Genomic DNA, 22,218 nt, shown 5'->3' on the forward strand with positions numbered 1-22,218 from the left:
ACTGATAATGTAGACAGACTCACGTTCATAAAGATGAACAAATCATGGATCCAAAACGACTTTTCTACCACTGTGTCATCCTGGGGAGAGTAAAAGCTTGATGATTTGTTAAAATCACCTCACCAACCGTTTTAAGCTTTCAAATTACTAATCATGTTTATCTGTATCTTGGCTGGAGTATAATTTGGGCCTTGTAGCAGTGTGCAGTACTGATTCTATTAGGCAATCTATACTAAACTCCACCAGATTTAAAATTACTAACCATGTTTATCTGTATCTTGGCTGGAAAATAATTTGGGCCTTGTAGCAGTTTGCAGTACTGATTCTATTAGGCCATCTATACTAAGCTCCACCAGCTTTCAAATTAATAATAATTTTTAGCTGCATCTAGCCTGGAAAATAATTTTGGGGCTCCTAGATGTGCAAGACACATGAGTGCCTTCTTGCTGCACTACCTGCAACATGACCCTCAGATTGTCAAAATTCGAAATAATCCTGACTACTGGGTTGCCACACTCTTAGATCCCCCACACTCTTCGATCAACCTTTTCATTTTAATAAAGAACAAAAAAATGGTCATTTTTGAAATTATAAGCATTAGCAGGTTATTAGAAACTGAAATCAAACAGTTTTCAACTCAAAACTTTATTCTAGGTGATGTTACATTTGCACATAGGACCCCTTGTTCGAAAGGAGCTTCTGAACTCTCTCTTCCATTGAATTTGTCAGGTTTTGGATGGTTTCGGCTTCAATTGTTTTGCATGAGGACAGAATACCCTCCCAGAGCTGTTGCTTAGATGTGAACTGCCTCCTGCCATCATAGACACTCCTTTTCACGATGCTCCAAAGGTTCTCAATGGGGTTGAGGTCAGGGGAGCATTGGGGTCACACCATAAGTTTGTCCCCTTTTATGCCCATATCAGTCAGAGATGCAGATGTGTTATGAGCAGCATGAGACGGTGCATTATCATGCATGAAAATGATCTTGCTGCGGAACACACGGTTCTTCTTCTTGAACCTTGGCAGGAAGTGCTGTTTGAGAAACTCCACATACATTATGGAGTTCATCTTTACCCCTTCAGGGATCCTTAAGGGGCCGACAATCTCTCTCCCCATGATTCCAGCCCAAAAGATTACTCCACCTCCTCCTTGTTGGCACCGTAGCCGTGTTTGCATGGGGTGTCCATCAATCAGCCATCCTCCACTCCATCCATCTGGACCATCGAGCGTTGCACGGCACTCATCGGTGAACAAAACAGTTTTGAAGTCAGTCTTCATGTATTGTTTGGCCCACTGGAGCCGTTTCTGCTTGTGTACAGTGGATAGAGGAGGTCGACAGGGTGGCTTACGCACAGCTGCAAACCTCTGAAGGACCCTGCATCTTGTTGTTCGGGGGACGTTGGAGGCACCAGCAGCTTCAAAAACTTGTCTGCTGCTATGACAAGGCTTTTTTGCCGCCGCTCTTTTAACCTGACGTAATTGCCTGTAGGAAAGAGTCCTCAATTTTCCCTTATCAGCACGCACACGTGTGTACTGTAAATCAGCTACATACTTCTTGATTGTGCGATGATCATGATGAAGTGTCTTGGCAATGTTGTTTGTACTTGACCTAAACACTCCACAATTTGTTGCTTCTCAGCAGCCGACACATCCTTTTTCTTTCCCATTTTGGCAGAAAATGTAGGCTGCTTAATAATGTGGGACAGCCTTCTTAAGTAGTCTTGCCTTTCATTGGACACACCTGCCAAACTAATTAGCACAGGTGTCTGCAATTGCTTACAGTGATATAAAGAGCCCTGACACACATCACCATCAATAAGTTTAACTGACAAACAAAAAAATTCTTCCCTTATCACTCCTAAACACTTTTTGCATAATAATTTGGAACACAGTGTTCATGTGCTTTTCCACAAAACACCAGTGGTTCATGTAGTGAATCTTACAGTTCTAACTTGCCAACCATGGTCTGTATGGAGTTGTTCAATAAAGGGCCCAAAATTAAGATAACATAGACGGTAGAGGTCTCTATGAATACGAATTCCTAAGTATTTGATACCCTGTGAGGGCCAGGCAAAGGGAAAGTTGGACTGGATGGAATCCTGTATGGATTTGGGGAGGGATCGAGGGCCTCAGACTTCGCTGCATTGATTTTAAAATTTGACCATGTAACAAAGTGATCTATTTCAGCCATAACAGCAGGGATGGATATATGTGATTGAGTGATATATACTAGAACATCATCAGCAAATGCAGAGCACTTGTACTCGGTGCCTCCCACCTCAATCCACCTAATATTGGGGTTATGGCGAATTGATGAGAGCAGGTGCTCCGTCACTAGGATGTATAAGAGAGGGGACAGAGGACATCCCTGCCTTGTCCCATTGGTGATTATGAAAGGTGATGAAAATGTTCTGACGCGCCCCCTGGGCCTTGGGACACCCGGAGCCGGACCCTTTTTGGTGGATGCTGGGGGTTGTAGTCTCCGTGGCTGCGACCCGGTTCCGTTGCTCAGGGCGGTCAAACCAGTGGCGGAACTATTTATGTGGTCTTGATGTTTAAATGTCCGACTACGCCACCCGTGGATTGCGGTCAGAGTGAATCGCCGCTGCAGGGCAGACCGCTGAGGCTGGTGTTGTGGGTGCAGCAGAGCATAGTATAACTCCCCACGGGAGGAGTATAGCCTCAGGGCAGTGTATGCGGAGGATGGGGGTGATGGTGCAGGGCAGCAGCAGTAACGACACAGAGTCAGTGATGCAGTCCAGGGCCTTTACTCACAGTTTTTATTATCCAGACCACATCTGCAGGTAACGGCTGCCCACGTCGTACTGTGCTCACCAAGTGAGGGGCTCGGCCAACTCCCAGATAACTTTGGAGCGCTTCACAGGACCCCCTTTGTGTGTGCTTTCTCTGGCCTTTCTTACCCCACCAGTGACCACGCTTCTGTCCGGCTGCCTTGGGCTTCCTCTTGGTAAAATTGGCGCCAGTTTCCCTGACCCTATGTGGTGCCTTCCTAGCGGGTGTAGCGAGGGGTTGCGCCACATAAAATGTCACAGCCTCCAGTTTCTAGCTGAGGGTCGTTTCCCGCCTCCACTACTTTCTGGGACCGGTCTCCCCCTTTGGCCTGACCCCTCCACGCAGGTGGATTCGGGCGTGCGGTGGCGACTCGCCAGTCCGCACCCCTGGGATCCCCTCGTTCCTCGTTCCTGGAGCTTTCTCCGCTCCTCTTCCTTCCTTCTCCCTCTTCCAGGCCTGGGCCTCTGTTACTAGGCCAGCCTCCGGAGCAGAGCTCATGCAGAGCCCCTGCTCCCTGTCACTTCTGCTCAGACTTCTCTGCACTGAACTAAGATGGTGCCCACCTTTTATACTCCCTTCTCAATGCACCCAGGAACTGCTTACTCCCTGCTCCTGCACTACAGGGTTCCCCTTCCTCGGTGTTCCCTCCCCCCACTCCAGCCAGGGACAGGGACTGTCGTGCCCATCTCAGGGGCATATTGGTCGCCCTGCCCCACGGCAATGTGGTGTAATGCATGCAGGTGTCGGGGTCCTGATCCACACTCCATCCTTACCTGAGAGTGAGATATCACACCTCTGGGTGAGGTGCAATACCTCTGTAGCAACCGAGCCCTCGGGGTGCTACAGTTCCATTTATCTTCAGCCTAGGTGATGTATTGCGATACAGGGCTGTGATTTTGGCTATAAAAAGGTCCCCTAGACCCCTACCCCAAGCTTTTTAAGAGAATAATATATGGCGTGCCAGAAGACTCTATGGAATGCTTTCTCAGCATCCAACGAGAGTATCTAATTACAAATTTTTAACTGCATCTAGCCCAGGAAATACTTCGTGCCTAGTAGCAGTGTCTGCTAGTCAGCGGATTATCCCAGCTGTTAAGCAAGCTACACTACCTGTAGTTTGGACACTTAATTTTTTCAAAGGAAATGCTTCGGGCCCCCAGGATACTCAGTGAAGAGCATCGGGAGGCACCCCAAGGCACAGGGGCTGGGACTGACGGTAGGATGCCTTGCGGTGGACCGCCAAGCTCGATCCTTATAAAAGCTTTTTAACTGCAGAAGCTTTAGTGGACGCTATTGGAGCTGGAATTCCAGCAGCTGCTGGCATCAGACTTGCCCTCCAATAGATCCTTGTAAAAGGATTTAAAGTGTACTCATTCAAATTAGAGAGACAATTTAAATGAAAAAGCTTAGACCTGCCTCCACCGCAGGGGGGCTCGCTCAACCCACCAGCGGACAGGCACCAGTATTGGGAGAGGGGGGCTGGCCGTCAGGGTCCAACGCAGCTCTGGCACAAACACGGCGACACGGAGGTCGCACAGGCAGGAACGGACTGGCCATGTCGGCTTCGCACTTTTTTGGTTTTAGAAGGGCATGACATGCCTATATCTGTGTCTCCCCTCCTTTTACTCCTCCACCTCTTTTCTTTTCGCATGACTATATGTACTTGTCACTTTTCCATGTGTTAGTTGTGTCTTCTGAACAGTTTGTCAGCTTTTGGACACCTTTGAAGTGTTTTCTATGTGTTTTCTATGTGTTGCTATGTGTTTTTGTTTGCCTGCCATTGGTTTTAACGGTGTTCGAAGGTGTTCGTCGAACAGTTCGATGAACAGTTCGTCGAACATACGGGTGTTCGACGAACCGAACCGAACTCGAACACTACGGGGGTGGCTCAACACTAGTTAGCACATAGATGACAAAGCAAAGGCATGGAGGACATTATTATTATTTCTTTTTAAAGCACCATTAATTTGTGGGTGCTGGACTTGTGAACAGGGTTATATACATATAACAAGTAGACTGGTACAGAGAAGAGGACCCCGCCCTCAAGGGCTTATAAAATACAGGGCAATGGGGAAGTTGACAGAAGAACATTATACAGCAGTACGGAGCTGTGTAGCTGTGCATCCAGCTCTTATGTAAGGTAAAACACTTAAGAGGAAGCTCAGTCCTCATTTTCCTCAGTCTGTGTCTCACTCCTCCTTCCACTCTCCATAGAGTATAACGGGCAGCGTCACGACACCACAGTGAGCCTGCTGTCCGTCTTCTCTCAGCAAGTTAGATTTGAGTTATTTTTTTTTTTATGACAAGTTCAGGAGGTAGGGGGAGTGGATAAGTAAGCAGATTTCTCTGATCAGATATATTACAAGGTGTTTTGCTTTGTTTTTTAACAATCTCCTGTTCTATTGAGTTATGTAAAGCTGGTAGAAAATACAATTTCCTTTTATATCTTGTAAATTGTAAAGTTTAATATTTTATGATGAACACAGTGCATGTGATCTCCGTATCAACAAAAGCTTCCAGGCTCTCTGCAAAAACGTGAAGACCTATGGGCTTCTTGGCTCGATACTCCTGGCCTAGCACCACTGAGATTCACAAGGTTTAGGTTGCTAAACGCTGTCAAGATTGAGACCTTGGAACGGATTTGGTTTCTTGCTCTCCTTTCCCGATTATGTACACCCTGCTATGGTGTACGGTTTTATGTACTCTCATTTATTGCTGCTGGAGAAGGTAAACCTCATAAGCCCCTTATTCCTCGAAGAGTCCGAGACCACTAGAGGAGGCCCTAGGAGATTACCTTATGGGGCATTCTGATCTTTTTGTGATAATGTGCCTCAAACTTGACCAAATAGACTGTCAGTCTCTTGGAGTTGGAGTTGAGTAAGAAGAAAATGTAGAACAATCGTACCATCTTTCGACTATATAGATATATCTTGTTTTGGGAACAGCAAAGGCCGGGCGGAAGGGGTGAAGGCTTTGCATGGTTTTGTAGGTCTCGCCTTGCATATCCTGAAGATAAGGATTTTAAGTTGTCATAAAAATCAACCACAACTTCCTTCAATGGGAACAAATATTTCATCATGATCTGGTGTTCGTCTATGTAAAGAAAGCTCTTCTGCTCTGCTCACCGGGTCTGCGGAAACAAGCAATTGGCTTTATTGGAACGTAGTTCACATTGGCATCACGACTGCCATTCCTCATGGAGCCATAAACCAAGAGATCAGTCTTCTAAATGAAACAAAATGAATCCTTGTGGGTCCCAATGACTTATAATTGGTATATCCGGTCTTCGTTATTTCTACATACATTACCACTACCAAGGGGGTACATAGGAATCATGGGGCCCCATAGCAGAAGCTCTAATTGGGCCCCCCCCCCAAAAAAAAAATTTAAATAATTGTCGGGGTCACCAAAGATCAGATCTCACAACTTTCCATCCTTTACATAGTGATTTTCCTCCAGCTGAAGTCCTAGATCTCTCTTTCATTGCCCCATAAAGTGTGGTGCCAATAAAAGGGCCCCCCAAACACAGTATGAAACCCCCATGGTGAATTCCTCCACATGCACAGTATAATGACCCTACTGTACCCCACCTCAACTCCCAGGGTAAATTATGCTGAACCCAACACAGTATTATCCCCCAACTGTGAGCCGCTAGAGAGGATGGTACATAATAAGGGAGGGTGTTATACATAATAAAAGAGGAAACTATATAACTAAGGATGGCGCTATACATAATAAGTGAATACACTATATACTAAGGGACTGTGCTATACATAATAAGACTACATTCCTGTATCAGTGTGCAGTGTCGGTGTGCTGCCCTGTTTTACCGACGCATTGAGCATGTCCTATTCTAATCCTCAAAATCGGATCAGAACAGGACATTCTCTGACCCTCACAGATCTCATTCTCAGATCCATGATTTTCATGGATGTGTGAATGGATCTATAAAACTGTACGAGTCCGTGGACCAGCCGATAAAAAATCTGGCAGCACACAGGCATTTCACACAAATGTGAGAATGCAGCCTAAGGGATTTTACAGAGAACATTATCACTCCAAGTCACACAGTGCAGATACAGAATAATATTTACATCCAGGCACTTACCGCTGACGTCTCATCTGATCAGAGTCGGTTTCTGCTGCTTCTTCTCCATCTGGTCAGACCTTCATGTCGACATCCCCCAGCCACGACTCATCTTGTCACGATGATCTCCAGCCTAGAAAATAACAAGGTCACATATTGTATGCATACATGTGTCTCCCCTGCTCTGCGCCCCTGAATACAGATATGTACCCCCCCCATTAATATACTATTAGCCACTTAGTAATCAAAATATTAAGTGATAAGCAGCACTGTGCCCCCCATTAACTATAATCTTCACCAGCCAATAATATAAATTTTTCAGTCTCTGTGACTCTCCCCAATTAACTGTAAGGCTATGTGCACACAGAAAACATACAAGGCTTCACAGTACAAGCAAAGTGAAACCCCCATAATTGCTCTCTCCCAGCACCCCCATCATTGCTCTCTCCCACCACCTCCATCATTGCTCTCTCGCAGCACCCCCATCATTACTCTCTCCCAGCACCCCTGTCATTGCTCTGTCCCAGCACCCGCGTCATTGCTCTGTCCCAGCACCCTCATCGTTGCTCTCTCCCAGCACCCCCATCATTGCTCTGTCCCAGAACCCCCATCATTGCTCTCTCCCAGCACCCCTGACATTGCTCTCTCCCAGCACCCCATCATTGCTCTGTCCCAGCACCCCCATCGTTGCTCTGTCCCAGCACCCTCATCGTTGCTCTCTCCCAGCACCCCCATCATTGCTCTCTCCCAGCACCCCCATCATTTCCTCTCAGCACCCCCATCATTACTCTGTCCCAGCACCCACATCATTGCTCTCTCCCAGCCCCCCATCATTGCTCTCTCCCAGGCCCCCATCATTGCTCTCTCCCCACCCCATCATTGCTCTCTCCCAGCATGCCCATCATTGCTTTCTCCCAGCACCCCCATCATTGCTCTCTCCCACCACCCCCATCATTGCTCTCTCCCAGCACCCCCATCATTGCTCTCTCCCACCACCCCATCATTGCTCTCTCCCAGCACCCCCGTCATTGCTCTCTCCCAGAACCCCCGTCATTGCTCTCCCCTTCCACACCATCCCCATCATTGCTCTCCCCAGCCCTATCAGCCCCATTATTGCTCTTCCCAGCCCCATCATTCCTCTCCCCAGCCCCATCATTCCTCTCCCCAGCCCCATCATTGCTCTCCCCAGCCCCATCAGCCTCATTATTGGTCTTCCCAGCCCCATCATTCCTCTTCCTAGCCCCATCAGCCCCATTATTGCTCTTCCCAGACCCATCAGCCCCATAATTCTTCTCCCCAGTCCCATCATTGCTCTCCCAAGCCCCATCAGCCCCATCATTGCTCTCCCCAGCCCCATCAGCCCCATTATTGCTCTTCCCAGCCCCATCAGCCCCATTATTGCTCTCCCCAGCCCCATCAGCCCCTTTATTGCTCTCCCCAACCCCATCCGCCCCATCATTCCTCTTCCCGGCCATATCAGCCCCATCATTCCTCTCCCCGGCCACATCAGCCCTATTATTGCTCTCCCCAGCCCCATTATTCCTCTCCCCAGCCCCATCAGCCCCATTATTGCTCTCCCCAGCTCCATCATCCCATCATTCCTCTCCCCAGCCCCATCAACGCCATTATTCCTCTCCCCAGCCCCATCAGCCCCATCATTGCTCTCCCCAGCCCTATCATTGCTCTCTCCAGCCCCATCAGCCCCAATATTGCTGTCCCCAGCCCCACCATCCCATTATTCCTCTTCCCAGCCCCATCAGCGCCATTATTGCTCTTCCCGGCCCCATCATTCCTCTTCTCAAACCTATCAGCCCCATCATTCCTCTCCCTGGCCCCATCAGCCCCCTTATTGCTCTCCCCAGCCCCATCATTCCTCTCCCCAGCCCCATCATTCCTCTCCCCAGCCCCATTATTGCTCTCCCCAGGCCCATTATTGCTCTCCCCAGCCCCATCATTGTTCTCCCCAGCCCCATCATTGCTCTCCCCAGCCCCATCATTGCTCTCCCCAGCCTCATCATCCCATCATTCCTCTCCCCAGCCCCAACAACTCCATTATTCCTCTCCCCAGCCCCATCAGCCCCATTATTGCTCACCCCAGCCCCACCATCCCATAATTGCTCTCCCCAGCCCTACCATCCCCATCATTGCTCTCCCCAACCCCATCATTCCTCTCCCCAGCCCCATCATTGCTCTCCCTAGCCCCACCATACCATTATTCCTCTCCCCAGCCCCATCAACCCCATTATTCCTCTCCCCAGTCCCATTATTGCTCTTCCCAGCCCCATCAGTCCCATTATTCCTCTCCCCAGCCCCATCATTCCTCTCCCCAGCCCCATCAGCCCCATTATTGCTCTCCCCAGCCCCATCAGCCCTCTCCCCAGCCCCAATATTTCTCTCCCCAGCCCCATCATTCCTCTCCCCAGTCCCATCAGCCCCATTATTGCTCTTCCCAGCCCCATCATTCCTCTCCCCAGCCCCATCAGCCCCATTATTGCTCTCCCCAGCCCCACCATCCCATCATTGCTCTCCCCCACCTCCCCTCCCCAGCATTTCAGTAAAAAAAAACGAAAAAAAAAACAACTTACTTCAGCTCGCTCCCCTCCAGCATCCTCCTGGTTGCCGGCAGCTTTCTTCCTGACCTAGGTGCGCTGCATGATGACGTCATCAAGCTGCATGCACCTGGGTCAGGGAGGAAGCAGAGGATGAACCCTCCAGCTCCGCTGCTATTCTCCTCCTGACAGCAGCGGAGCTGCAAGGATCGCTCACTGACTGCCACGTGCAGGGAGCAGCAGGACCTTGCGGGCCCCTTGGTGCAGCTGCATGGTGGGGACCCGGTGCAGCTGCACTGGCGGTGGTATGTCCACCCCTGGACTGCTATGGGGCCCCCCCGGCTCACGGGCCCCATAGCAGTCGCGTGGTCTGCCGCCATTGGCGGTACGCCACTGACCGCTACATTAAAAGGGAGTGGAAACCTGATATAATGGAGGGTGTCAGAAACCAAATTGCCTGCTACGTGTCTCTGCTCCACTTGGCTCCTACATTAGTTTTGCTACATCTACTCCAAAATAGGGTGACATTTCCTATAATCTGCCGTCCTTGTATAATACGGGGTTATCTAGGACTTTGATAGATCAGGGGGCTTCTTACACTCGGCACCCCACTGATCCATTGTTTGCAGCTCACATGGCACCCAAAAGTGAACAGTGTATGGAGTCAGGACACCACGTAGTGGACATTCTCAGGTACTACAGCTCAGCTCCCATTGAAGTAAATAAGAGCAGAGCTGCAGAACCTGATAACGGTCTCTACACAATGTACAGAGCTTAGGTGTTCCACCTCCGTATACTGTGCACACCCAGCTGCCGGGGGAGCTGCTGCGGACCTCCACCCATCCAAAGGTTAAGTCATCAATATCTAAGTCTTGGACAACCCCTTTAACATATGGAGAGTTTAAGATAACACATATAATGTGTTTGCAAAATTAATGTTTATGATATAATTTCCCAATAATATCACCTCAAATCTTTGTGATCCAATGGTCACTGACCTGACACAGTGACATGATCTTTCCAAGATAGTCATCTGGTGAAATAATTGTACCCAAAATCATAGCTTCAAGATATTCCTTTACTACAGATTTGTCAGGAAATTCAGATGGATTTACAATAGTAATCTCCGATTCTCCATATTCCTAAAGGAATAATGTGGAAAATTAGATGGGATCATACAATTGGAGCCGATCTGCAGAACCCGGCAGTGACTAGTGACCAGCGTGCTGGAGCGGTGTGGATCCATCTGGCCACCGCTGCACACAGCAGATTGTTGGTGATGCCAGTTGTTGGGACTTCCACCGATCTGACATTGATAACCAGTGCTGGGATTAGGTCATTAATGTTACAGTAGCAGAAAACCACTTTAACTGCAAATACTGAACAAAAAATGTCAACATCTCAACATCAAAGTCCAATTTTACTGATTTTGTTTCCCCCAGAAGTAATGAAACACCCTGATAGTTAGTTTTGGCGTATGGCACAACAAATCAGAGTGGCCCACAATACAGCGCAGAGTGGTTACGTTTTGCAGCCTATGATCCACCAGATCCATGTATAAGGCATTACTGCATCATGGAAGCCATAGACAGAAAGTACCTTAATCAGCTTTGGAGAGGACAGCACAGCCTTGTATGGGACTGTAGGGGACGTCATTATGACAGATGCATTGTATTCCTGTTCCAGTCTCTGGTTAAACACCTCCATGTGTAAAAGCCCCAGGAAGCCCAACCTGTGCAGGACATGAACGTTAGTTATAATTTATATAGAGAGGCAAATATACCAAAAGTGTTAATAAAATGGGAAACTACTTAGTGCTCGATAGGGATCCACCACTCTAATAGAAATTGGTCTGGAAAATACCAGTAACGCGGTGTCCATCATAACAGAGAAACACCAGGCTATTTGCACTGCCTACTATACACAAGGCAGGTCGTAGAATGGACTACAAACCAGTTCAAGACCAGATCATTTCTGATCATCACCAGGCATAATTTTTCTTTTTCGTACATGGGATTTTAAGATCTCTAAAAATGTCTCTGGTTCAGTCATCCAAATAACTTTTGTCTTCATTTTGTCATTACTGAATTCCCCTGTAACTGGGGCTTATATGCCAGGCCCAGTTACAGGGGAATTCAGTAATAAAACATGACAAAATTCAACTTCCTGCAAACTGCTGAGTCAATCTGGGGCTAACCAAGCAACGCATGCTGCCAGCAACCGGTACTCACATGATCACCGTCATAGCTTCCTAAACTATAGCACTTGTTTAGGAAACAATCAGGAAGGCAGAGGTGATAATAAACCATTTCTGACTTCTCTATGGGAAGTCCAGCAGGCTCATGTGTACATGTACATGTGTATTGATGAGGATATGAGGATTCAGATCTACACAATACTGTACTGATGACAATCCTACCTATGGAATTGCAGGATAATATGTCACAAACATATCTGGATAAGCTGGAGGTTTGGGCCGAGAAGTGACAAATGTGATTTAACAATGAAAAATACATTTTCACTAGTCAGACTCCATATGGAACATGGTGCACAGATTTGGCCACCAGTGTGCAAGAAAGACAAAGCCGAAGTCTAGCAAGTACAAGGTGGGAAATTAAAGTAAAGATGGAATAGGTGGACTGCAATACAAGGAAAGAGTAATACAATTAATTATTAGTTAAAATTATTAATTATTATTAAATTATTAGTTAAAAAGAAATGCTAAGGAGTGACCTAGTGTAATATATTCAGTACCGTATCTATAACAAAAGGGCCAAGACCAGGATTCTTTACTGTAAGAGCGTGAGACTGTGCAACTCTCTGCGTGATACAATGCTGAATTCACTAGGGGACTAGATACCATTCGTGAGTATAATATACAAGTGGTTAACACATTACCAAGATGAATTGTTGAGCCAGTGGTTTGTTCTGCCAAAAATTGGCCTTTACCTTGTAACGTTTTTTTGCTTTCCTCCTGATCATTGTTACAGAAGAATTTTCTGAGCTGAAGATGGTTTTTTTCAGCCTTACACACTAAATCAATAATTACCTTTCACAAATGACCCCTTTTCAGAAATTAAAGTTATTGAAATGTCTATCTAATGCTCAATTAATCGGCCAGTAGGTGATAACTGTGCTCTTATGATCACTGTAGGACACATTAATGCCCGCATGGTATATTTTCATCATAAGTATAGGAAATGACTGAAATAAAATATATAGTGATATAAAATAAGTCAGATAATGGCAGTAGTAGACGCACCTCCAGCCAGCACCCAGAGCTGCACTGCTGTCCCAACTAACAGACCCACTTGAATCGTCCAAGGTCAGCTTTTCCAGCGCACTCTTCAAATTGCTGTATTCGGATTGGTCAACTGGAAACACTCCTGGAACAGAAAGCTAAAAGAAACCAGTAGGGTATGTTCCCACAATATTCTGAAGTGGATTCTGCTCCAAAAACCACATTTAGGGGATGTTCACACTGAGTTTTTTGACTGCTTCAGAAAAAGAAGGGGCCGATTCATCCAGCAGTTTACGTTTGTTTTCTAGTGTAAAATTGCTTAAAATTTTGTGTGTTTTTTCGCCCGTCTAGGACCACTTTGCCAAGTTTTTGAAAAGTGGTCAGAACTCAACTGGGAGTGGGTATGGCCACTCAATAAATGCACATAAAAAAATCCACATCAAAATACTGTGTGTGAACTTACCCCAAGGGTGTGTGCACATGGCGTCTTTTTCAGCCTAGAATCTGCCAGATAAAGCACCCCATAATATGAACATAATGCACAGCAATGTCAAAGCAACATTGCTGTGCACATCTTCTGTCTTATGTCTTTTAACCACTTTAGGATTCGGAAACTGAAGTGGTTAAAATAAGGAACAGGTTCATTCTTTGAGCGTCTTTCGCTAGGAAGCCGCCTGCTCTCTATAGTTACCAGTATAAAGTGAAAAAGCTGCAAAGCCGCTGGAAAAGACACCTCAGGAAAACGACCGTCGCGGTCTTCCTGAAGCGTTTTTGTCTGGGAAATCTATGTGGCGGTGCCGAAATCTAAGAGACGCCGTGTGCACATAGCTTAAAATGGTTTTCCAAAAAGTCAGGAAACAGCAGGAAAGGTGTTCAATTCAAAATCCCTATTCTCTCCTCTTTGTTCCCCCCATGGCTCCATCACTATTGCTCCGGTAGTCCGCACTGGTCTCCGCTTACTTCCTGCAGACTTTCCGTACATCATTCATGTGACTAAGGTACTGGCTTCAGCAGTGAAGCCGACATCTCCAGCACATGACCTTTAAGGCTCCCGATTATCTTAAAGAGTAACCCTCGTTTTAATTGTTATTTCATGAATCAATAGTACACATGAAATTAAACAACATTGTAATTTTCTTCATTCTCTGCCAAAATGTATCATTCATTATGAAACTCTGAGGTAAAATCTGTATTCAGTGAAGACACTTTCCCATTACTGAGATAGGAGATGGCAGCTGCTACTGATACAATTCTATGTGGGCAGGAAGAGGGAGGAGCTTGAGACAGCTTTTCCCCCTTATCAGAAGCAGCTGCCATCTCCTATCTCAGTAATGGGAAAGTCTGTCTTCACTGAATACAAATTTAAATCCTCAGAATTGAGACTTGATGATGACTGATCAATTTTAGCAAATATAGAAGCAAATTTCTTTGATAAGATATATTACAAAGTTTCTTATTTTCATGTAAACTATTGATTTATGAAATAAAAATTAAAACGATGGATACACTTTAACCACTTTACCCCCGAGGGTGGTTTGCACGTTAATGACCAGGCCAATTTTTACAATTCTGACCACTGTCACTTTATGAGGTAATTTCTCTGGAACGCTTCAACGGATCCCGCTGATTCTGAGATTGTTTTCTCGTGACATATTGTACTTCATGATAGTGGTAAAATTTCTTCGATATCACTTGCGTTTATTTGTGAAAAAATCGGAAATTTGGTGAAAATTTTGAAAATTTTGCAATTTTCCAAATTTTAATTTTTATGCACTTAAATCAGAGAGATATGTTACACAAAATAGTTAATAAATAACATTTCTCACATGTCTACTTTACATCAGCACAATTTTGAAACAAAATTTTTTTTTTAGTAGGGAGATATAAGGGTTAAAAGTTGACCAGTGATTTCTCATTTTAACAACAAAATTTACAAAACCATTTTTTTTAGAGACCACATCACATTTGACGTGACCTTGAGGGGCCTTTATGACAGAAAAGACCCAAAAGTGACACCATTTTAAAAACTGCACCCCTCAGGGTCATCAAAACCACATTCAAGAAGTTTATTAACCCTTCAGGTGCTTCACAGGAATTTTTGGAAATTGGAAGAAAAAAATCAATATTTAACTTTTTTTCACAAAAATGTTACTTTGGCTATGCGCCCACGATGCAGAAATGCTCAGGATTTTTCCTGAGCGTTTCTGCATCTCCCTGGCAGAAAAAAACGCATGCGGATTGCACTTGCGTTTTCCTGCCAGGGACATGCGGAAGTAAAGCGTTCTTCACTTGCATTTCCGTATGCGGGTTGACAAGCGCTTTCCAAGCGATTTTAGCATCACTTGGAAAGTGCTTGTCATCTTGGTCACAGTATATAAACCCACGCAAACGGCATGGATTTATATACTGTGACCGAAAGAATGGTAAAAAATAAAAAATAAATCTATACTTACCCTCTGATGGCCCCCGGTGTCTTGCTGCGCTCATCCTGGCTGCCGGCAGCGGTACACTGAAGGACCTGTCGACATCAGCGTCGCGTGACCCGTCACATGACTATGACGTCAGCGCAGGTCCTTCAGTGTACCGCGATCTGTCGGCATGAGAGGAGGAGTGCAGCTGGGGCCGTCAGAAAGTAAATATAATCTTTATTTTTTATTTTATTCTTTTTTTTACAGTTTCTATGATACCCGGGTCCGGAGGAGAGTCACCTCTCCTCTAGACCTGGGTACCATCCGCACATTAGAACGCATGCATTCCGCATGTCCTTATCTAGTGAAGCGGAATGCATGCGTTCTAATGCAAGTCAATGGCGGCGAAAACGCAGCACTTCCACAAAATAATTGGTAGTGCTGCGTTTTTTTCCGCAATGATAACCCGCAGCGGAAATGTCCGCAGCATGTGCACAGCACATGCGGATTATCATTGGGGAACATGGCAGGCCTTCTACCATGCGTTTTTTATGTGTTTCTGCAGCATTTTTGCCGCTGCGGAAACGCTTAAAAAACGCATTGTGGGCACACAGCCTTAGACCCAAATTTTTTTATTTTTGCAGGGGTAACAGGAAAAAATGGACCCCAAAATTTGTTGTGCAATTTCCCATGAGCACGCAGATACCCCATATCTGAGGAAAAAACACTGTTTGGGCGCACGGCAGGGTTCGGAAGGGAAGGAGCGCCATTTGACTTTTTGAATGTAAAATTTGCTTGAATAATTAGCGGACACCATGTTACGTTTGCAGAGCCCCTGATGTGCCTAAACAGTGGAAACCCCCCACAAGTGATCCCATTTTGGAAACTAGACCCCTTAGGGAACTTATCTAGATGTGTGATGAGCACCCTGAACCCTCAGGTGCTTTACAGAAGTTTATAACATTGAGCAGTAAAAATAAAATTTTCACATTTTTCCAACAAAAATGTTTTTCATCCCCCAATTTTGCATTTTCATAAGGGTAACAGGAGAAATTGCACCATGCAATTTGTTGTGCAATTTCTCCTGAGTAAGCTGATACCCAATATGTGGGGGAAAACCACTGTTTGGGTGCACGGCAGGGCTCAGAGGGGAAGGAGCGCCATTTGACTTTTTGATTTGTAAAATTTGCGTTTGTGGAGTCCCTGATGTGCCTAAATAGTGGAAACCACCCCCTCCCTTTCCCCAGTGACTCCCTTTTGGAAACTATACCCCTCCAGGATTTTATCAAGGGGTATAGTGAACATTTTGAACCCAGAAGTACGACACAGAATTTGATAACATTAGGTCATCATATTGAATAAGTTGTCATAAGTCTTGAGTGCAAGTGCTTGCTACTTGAGTTTTCATCAGGTACTCGGGTATGCACCAAGTATCGCGGGTGCTCAAGTGACATGCTCGAGTCCCTGCCCCGCATGTTTCACGGTTATTAGACACCCAAAAAAAAAACATGCGGGGATAGCTCGTGCATCATGCTCGGGCAATCCCCGCGAGGTTTTTTTAGCTGTATAACAGCTGCAAAACATTTGGGGCGGAGACTCAAGCATGACACTCGCGCACCCGCCATACTCGGTGCATAAGCAAGCACCCGATGCAAACTCAAGTAGCGAGCACTTGCACTCACTAGTCGCCATATCGTCATCATTTTTTTTTCTTTATTTCTGAAAAAATCCCAACCCCAACCCAAACCCTAGCACAACCCTAACCCTAGCACAACCCTAACCCTAGCACAACCCTAACCCTAAAGTTTATTTTTTACGCCGTTCCTCGTGCAGTATAAGTGATTAGACGTCTTTATTCTTTGGGTCGGTGCGATTACAGCGATGCAAGATTCATATCGGGTTCTTATGATTGACAGCTGTCACACAATAAAAGACGCATTTTTTTGCAAAGACTAGTTTTTGCATCGCCATATTTTGAGAGCTATAATTTTTCCATATTTCGGCTGACAGAGTCATGTGATGGCTTGTTTTTTGTGGGACAAGTTGACGTTTTTATTGGTACCATTTTCGGGCATGTGACATTTTTTGATCGCTTTCTATTCCGATTTTTAGAAGGCAGAATAAATAAAAACCAACAATTCAGGAATTATTTTTTGTTTTTTGTTTTTAATGTCGTTCTGCATCTGGTAAAATTGATAAGGCAGCTTTATTCTTCGGGTCAGTACATTTACAGCGGTACTGCATTTATATATTTTTTTTAGATTTTGGCGCTTTTACACAATAAAAGCTATTTTATAGAAAAAAATAATTGTTTTTGCATAGCTTTATTCTGAGAGCTATAACTTTTTTATTTTTCGGTTGTTGGAGCTGTATGGCAGCTTGTTTTTTGCGGGACAAGATGACGTTTTCAGTGGTACAATTTTTATTTACATTCGTCTTTTTGATTCCATTTTTTGTTTGGCGGTATGATGATAAAACATCGCTTTATGTTTCGTTTTTTGGTTTTTTTTTACCATGTTCACTAAAGGGGTTAACTAGCAGGACAGCTCAGGTCGTTCCGGACGCGGCAATACCAAATATGTGTACTTTTATTGGTTTATTTTTTTTTCCCATAAGATTATTTATTTATGGGTACAATATATTTTTATTTTTATTTTATTATTTTTTTCATTTTTTAAAAAAATATTTTTACAATTTTTTTTTTTTACTTTCTGACATTTTTATTGTTTCACATTGTCCCACTATGGGACTTTCACTTTTTGTAGCCTGATCGCCTGCATGGCATAGAGAGCAGCAGCTCCCTATACCATGCAGCCTGTCAGCGCTGCACAGGGAGAAGTTACTTTGGTCGTGCACTGCGCATGACCAAAGCAACTTCCTGCCTCCTGGTGACCCGGATGTTGTCATGATGACGTCGGGTCACCATGGCAACATCCGGCACTGGACTCAGACGCCCCTGGACGCCAGCAGAGAAGGCAAGTATAGCGCTTACCTCCTCTTGTCACCGGAATGCTTCGATCGATTTTGATCACAGCATTTCGGGGGTTAATGTGCCGGGAGCGGTGCGGGACTACTCCCTGCACATAGCACAGGGTGTCAGCTGAAGGCGAAAGGGCGTCGTCGGGGTTTACAACGGCATATCCCCCCAGGCTATTTCTTTCTTTTGCAAACATTATGTAAGTAACCCTTGGAAAAAAAAAAAAAAAGTCTCTACTCTAATGCATCCGCCTTACAGGTTTAACTTCACTACTTGAGTGAATAGGCTGCATAGAGTATATATATTATTGTATTTGTCTGCACTGCCTTGAATTCTACTTATATGTACACTTTTTTGCACTTTTTCTGCTTACTAAATGTGTATATGTGCACATTGGCACTTTAATTATTGAAGGCTTCCTTAAATGTGTATACACACTTTGTTCAGGAACTATAGCACTTTACTAAAAAGGCATGTGCAATATTAGTTACAGATGTAATATACTATTATTTTAAATAGGGTGTTGATTGAATTTTTTGTAATAGCCAAGAGGGATGTATGTTTGTTGTGGGCTGTTTTGAAGGTTCCTGTTTTTTAACTTCTACTAGTATTTTTAAAAAATATTGAAATAAATTATTTATTTTACGAGTCTTTTCTCTTTTTGCTTCCTTATAACCGTGGGTTTATAGCCTGAGGTTTTTGTGTTGATAAATTTTGATTGGAGGTAATAATTTTTTTGACCTTTTTGGGATAACATAGCACAGGGTGTCAGCTGTAACAATCAGCTGACCCCCGGCGGCAATCTCGCCCGCACCGCTTGTGTGCGGGCGAAATCGCCAGGGAGTATTAATACGTATCAGGCCCATAAGGCCCAGGGCACAGATACGTACTAATATGCCCTGGGTCAGAAAGGGGTTAAGTGTCCATATGAATGATATACTGGATGTGGTCACTGCAGGAAGTGAGCAGGGACCGTGAGAGCCGCAATTTTCAAAGGGCAGAGATTGAGAAGGTCTTTTATTTTTTTATTCCATATGTAATCATTCCTAGATTCCCATCTCTCTGCTATATTTATTACAAATCGCAGAAAACCCATTTGATGTTAATTGTTTGGGCTTTTTTCATGCGCCGAGCATCACTCACGAGGAAAACAAGCTTCAAAGAACAAATGAGAGGAGACAGTCCATGCATTATGTATCACGGTGGCGTGTCATTACCAACCCCCTTGCTGCAGCACTCCCTAAATTCCCGACAATGTAGCAAAAACCTTGCCCACACGTCACGGCTCTGAGCTGACTAGTCCTGGTGTATCGTGAGGTTCCTTCCTTACATCTCTCCTCAATTATCTCGGCTTCTGTAAAATAGGCTGAGTCTAATGGGATGAAAAATGCGGCTGCAGAATAAATGTTCTCTGGCATTTATCTACTCTGTGATCACCGTTCCTAATCCAATCGTGGAGGCGTTCCTGGCCGTTACAAGGAATTAGAAGCATTACTAAAGTGTGATAGGCGAGGGTACAGCGCCTGTGCCTGTCATGGATTCTCAATAGAGGTGGCTGGGAATGGTCGCTCTCCACTGAAATGATCGGGAGGTGCACATACTTCCCACGAGAAAGCACTTGAATTGTCAAGGTCAATCTATTCTATAGCTGTAACTTTAGCCTTAAAGGAATTGATACTGTGGGTTACATCTGGTGCCTGGGGGGCAGTGTTTGGTATACTCTGTGTCCCTCTGAAGAAGCTATAAAAGTGAAACGCGTGTTTAGGAGAGTGGCAGGCACATAATGGGTAAGGCTCTCCTCAATACTGGCACTCAGGCACAAAATATGTAGAATTCACACTACACTAGGGATGAGCAAACCCCGTGGATTTTCGTTTTCAACCAAACTTTAGTCCAAAGTTCGGTTCGGGTACCAGAACTTGAACCCGAACCCCATAGAAGTCAATGGAGACACAAACTTTGCTGCTGTAAAATGGTCGTAGTAAGAGCTAGGGGTCTCTCTTTCTTAAAATGAACTTGTGAGTGTTCGGAGTTCAGCATTGGACACTAGGTGTCCGGTATGAATCCCAAACTTTACAGTTCGGGTTCGCTCATCTCTACACAACACTCATTATACTGTTGTACTAATAGATTACACGTATAGTCCATGTGATTGACTATACATTCATTGTTGAGGACGCTCTTGCAGATGTGTCTAATCTCTGATGTCACTCCATCTGGAGGCTGAATCTTGAACTAAGTGCTCTTGTAATACAGGGTTTAATACTACGCTAATAAAATATATACTGTATACTGTACAATAGCTTTATGACCCCGTTACACAGTTTTTGAGCACTTGAGCTGAAGTTCTTCAAGCTCAATTGGTGTTTTGCATAGTCTGAGGGGGCTATAGGTGTAATTCTGCTTAGATTTTGACTTCGATGTGTGTTGCCGTTACATTGGCATAATACTTTGTTCCATGTACAATATTATGTAGAACAGAGTTTTGATTCTAAATGGACTGTAGATAAAACAGTAGGTCCTGGAACAGTACCAATACACATGCTCTGTAACTAGCCATCCACTCTTTTGGAGTGGACGATTCCTCATTATCAGCATTCTGTCAGCACTATAGGTCCTGGGACATCCTTTCTCTCATTACTCAGCATGCATTGCTTCTGCCATTGCTTAATGAGATGCCTACAATTAACTGAAAGGCTGCATCTCTGTTATGCCTGCATATACAGTTTGACAGGGAGGAGCAGAGAGACAAAGGCCAAGCCCCACTTCCGGTAATCCATATAGGGGGGTTTCTGCTGCTAGAGACAAATTACACTTGGACAGAAGGGAGACCCTAGCGGCCGACACTTATGTTATCTAACCCCTGAAAAGTAACTCCAACTTAATTGAACTTCATAAAGGGATTTTGCACATTATCTATCGAATAAGATCAAGTACAGCGACCATTTAATTTGTATTAGGGTTCAACTCACCTGCAAACACCATGGGTTTCGCAGGCTTAAAGCCAGGCAGAGGCTCCACTGGCTGCTTCAGTAAATGCACAGTGTCTCTTATTTGTGCTTCCTGTACGTCATTCATCCCAGCGATTAGATAACCTACTTGCTCAGCATATCTAGGAAACAATGAGAGTAATATAACATCACAATTAGTGCAGATTCAAATTCTACATTGAATATCAGGTACAAATCTACCATAAAAGAAGGTAGCAACGGCTCTGGGACCCAGCACTGCATGTGTTCACTACAGCTATATACAGCTGGCACTAGAGGGCGCTCACTGGAGACAGACTTCTACTGCTGCGGTTGGGTCCAATATTAGCTGTACATAATCACATGTCAACAGCTCCCCCTGGTGGTGGCTGCATGCAGCAAAATAGTATTTCATCAAGTTACATTCATTTAAGTCAGAAATGCTGTGAGATTAATCAACACTGAATTTTGGATCTAAAACTAATTTGGATCCAGCAACATATTTGTTGATAACTTCCCAGAGCCTAAATACCACATCAGAGAGCTCTACTAATCGCACTGTAACAAGCTGAGAACCATCGTGCGGCCACAACAGATTTGTATTGAATGGCAATAAAAACACAAAATTGTATTTTAATTTTCAGAACTTTCCATAACACAATATTGACATTTTATTTGCTTTAATAACAGAATCCCCTTTTTGCTCTGCACTCTCCTGGGCACCAAACATACATGTATTTTCATAGAAAGCAGCACCAACAGGAGCGTCACTACTGGACGCAGGATTAGAGTGCCATCTAGTGGCACTAAAAGAATATTCCTAGTGTGCTAAAATGTCTATTATATCCTGCACAGGGTCATACACAATTTGAAATGCTTTGGAAAAAATTACTTTAAAAAAATGATGAAAAAACCCTTTTAAAAAGGCACAGAATGCCATAAGAAAAAAGAACAAAGAGAAGAAGTGGTGCTGAGATGGGCCGGCTGCAGTTTATGCAGATCCTTGGGTGACAAAGTGCATGTGGGATAATCGTCACTTTTACAATTTTTTTAATCTCTTTTTTTTCCAGTAGATTTGCTGTATCTGGGCTTTTTTTTGCAGTTAGAGCTGTAGTTTTTATAAGTATTTTCTGATCTCTTTTTATTACTTTTCTTGGTGAGGCAAAGTGAACAAAAAAAAATCCAGAGATTCTG

The 22,218-nt window shown here is 44.6% G+C and overlaps 1 pseudogene; it reads right to left on the bottom strand.

Moving 5' to 3' along the window:
* Window positions 1-5,789: 5,789 nt before the first annotated feature.
* LOC141242778 (translation factor GUF1, mitochondrial-like) lies at window positions 5,790-21,133 on the bottom strand (annotated as a pseudogene).
* Window positions 21,134-22,218: the final 1,085 nt, after the last annotated feature.

This window comes from Phyllobates terribilis, unplaced genomic scaffold (genome assembly GCF_046119375.1).
Source record: "Phyllobates terribilis strain yellow unplaced genomic scaffold, ASM4611937v1 Scaffold_1057__1_contigs__length_444171, whole genome shotgun sequence".
Lineage (NCBI taxonomy): Eukaryota > Metazoa > Chordata > Amphibia > Anura > Dendrobatidae > Phyllobates > Phyllobates terribilis.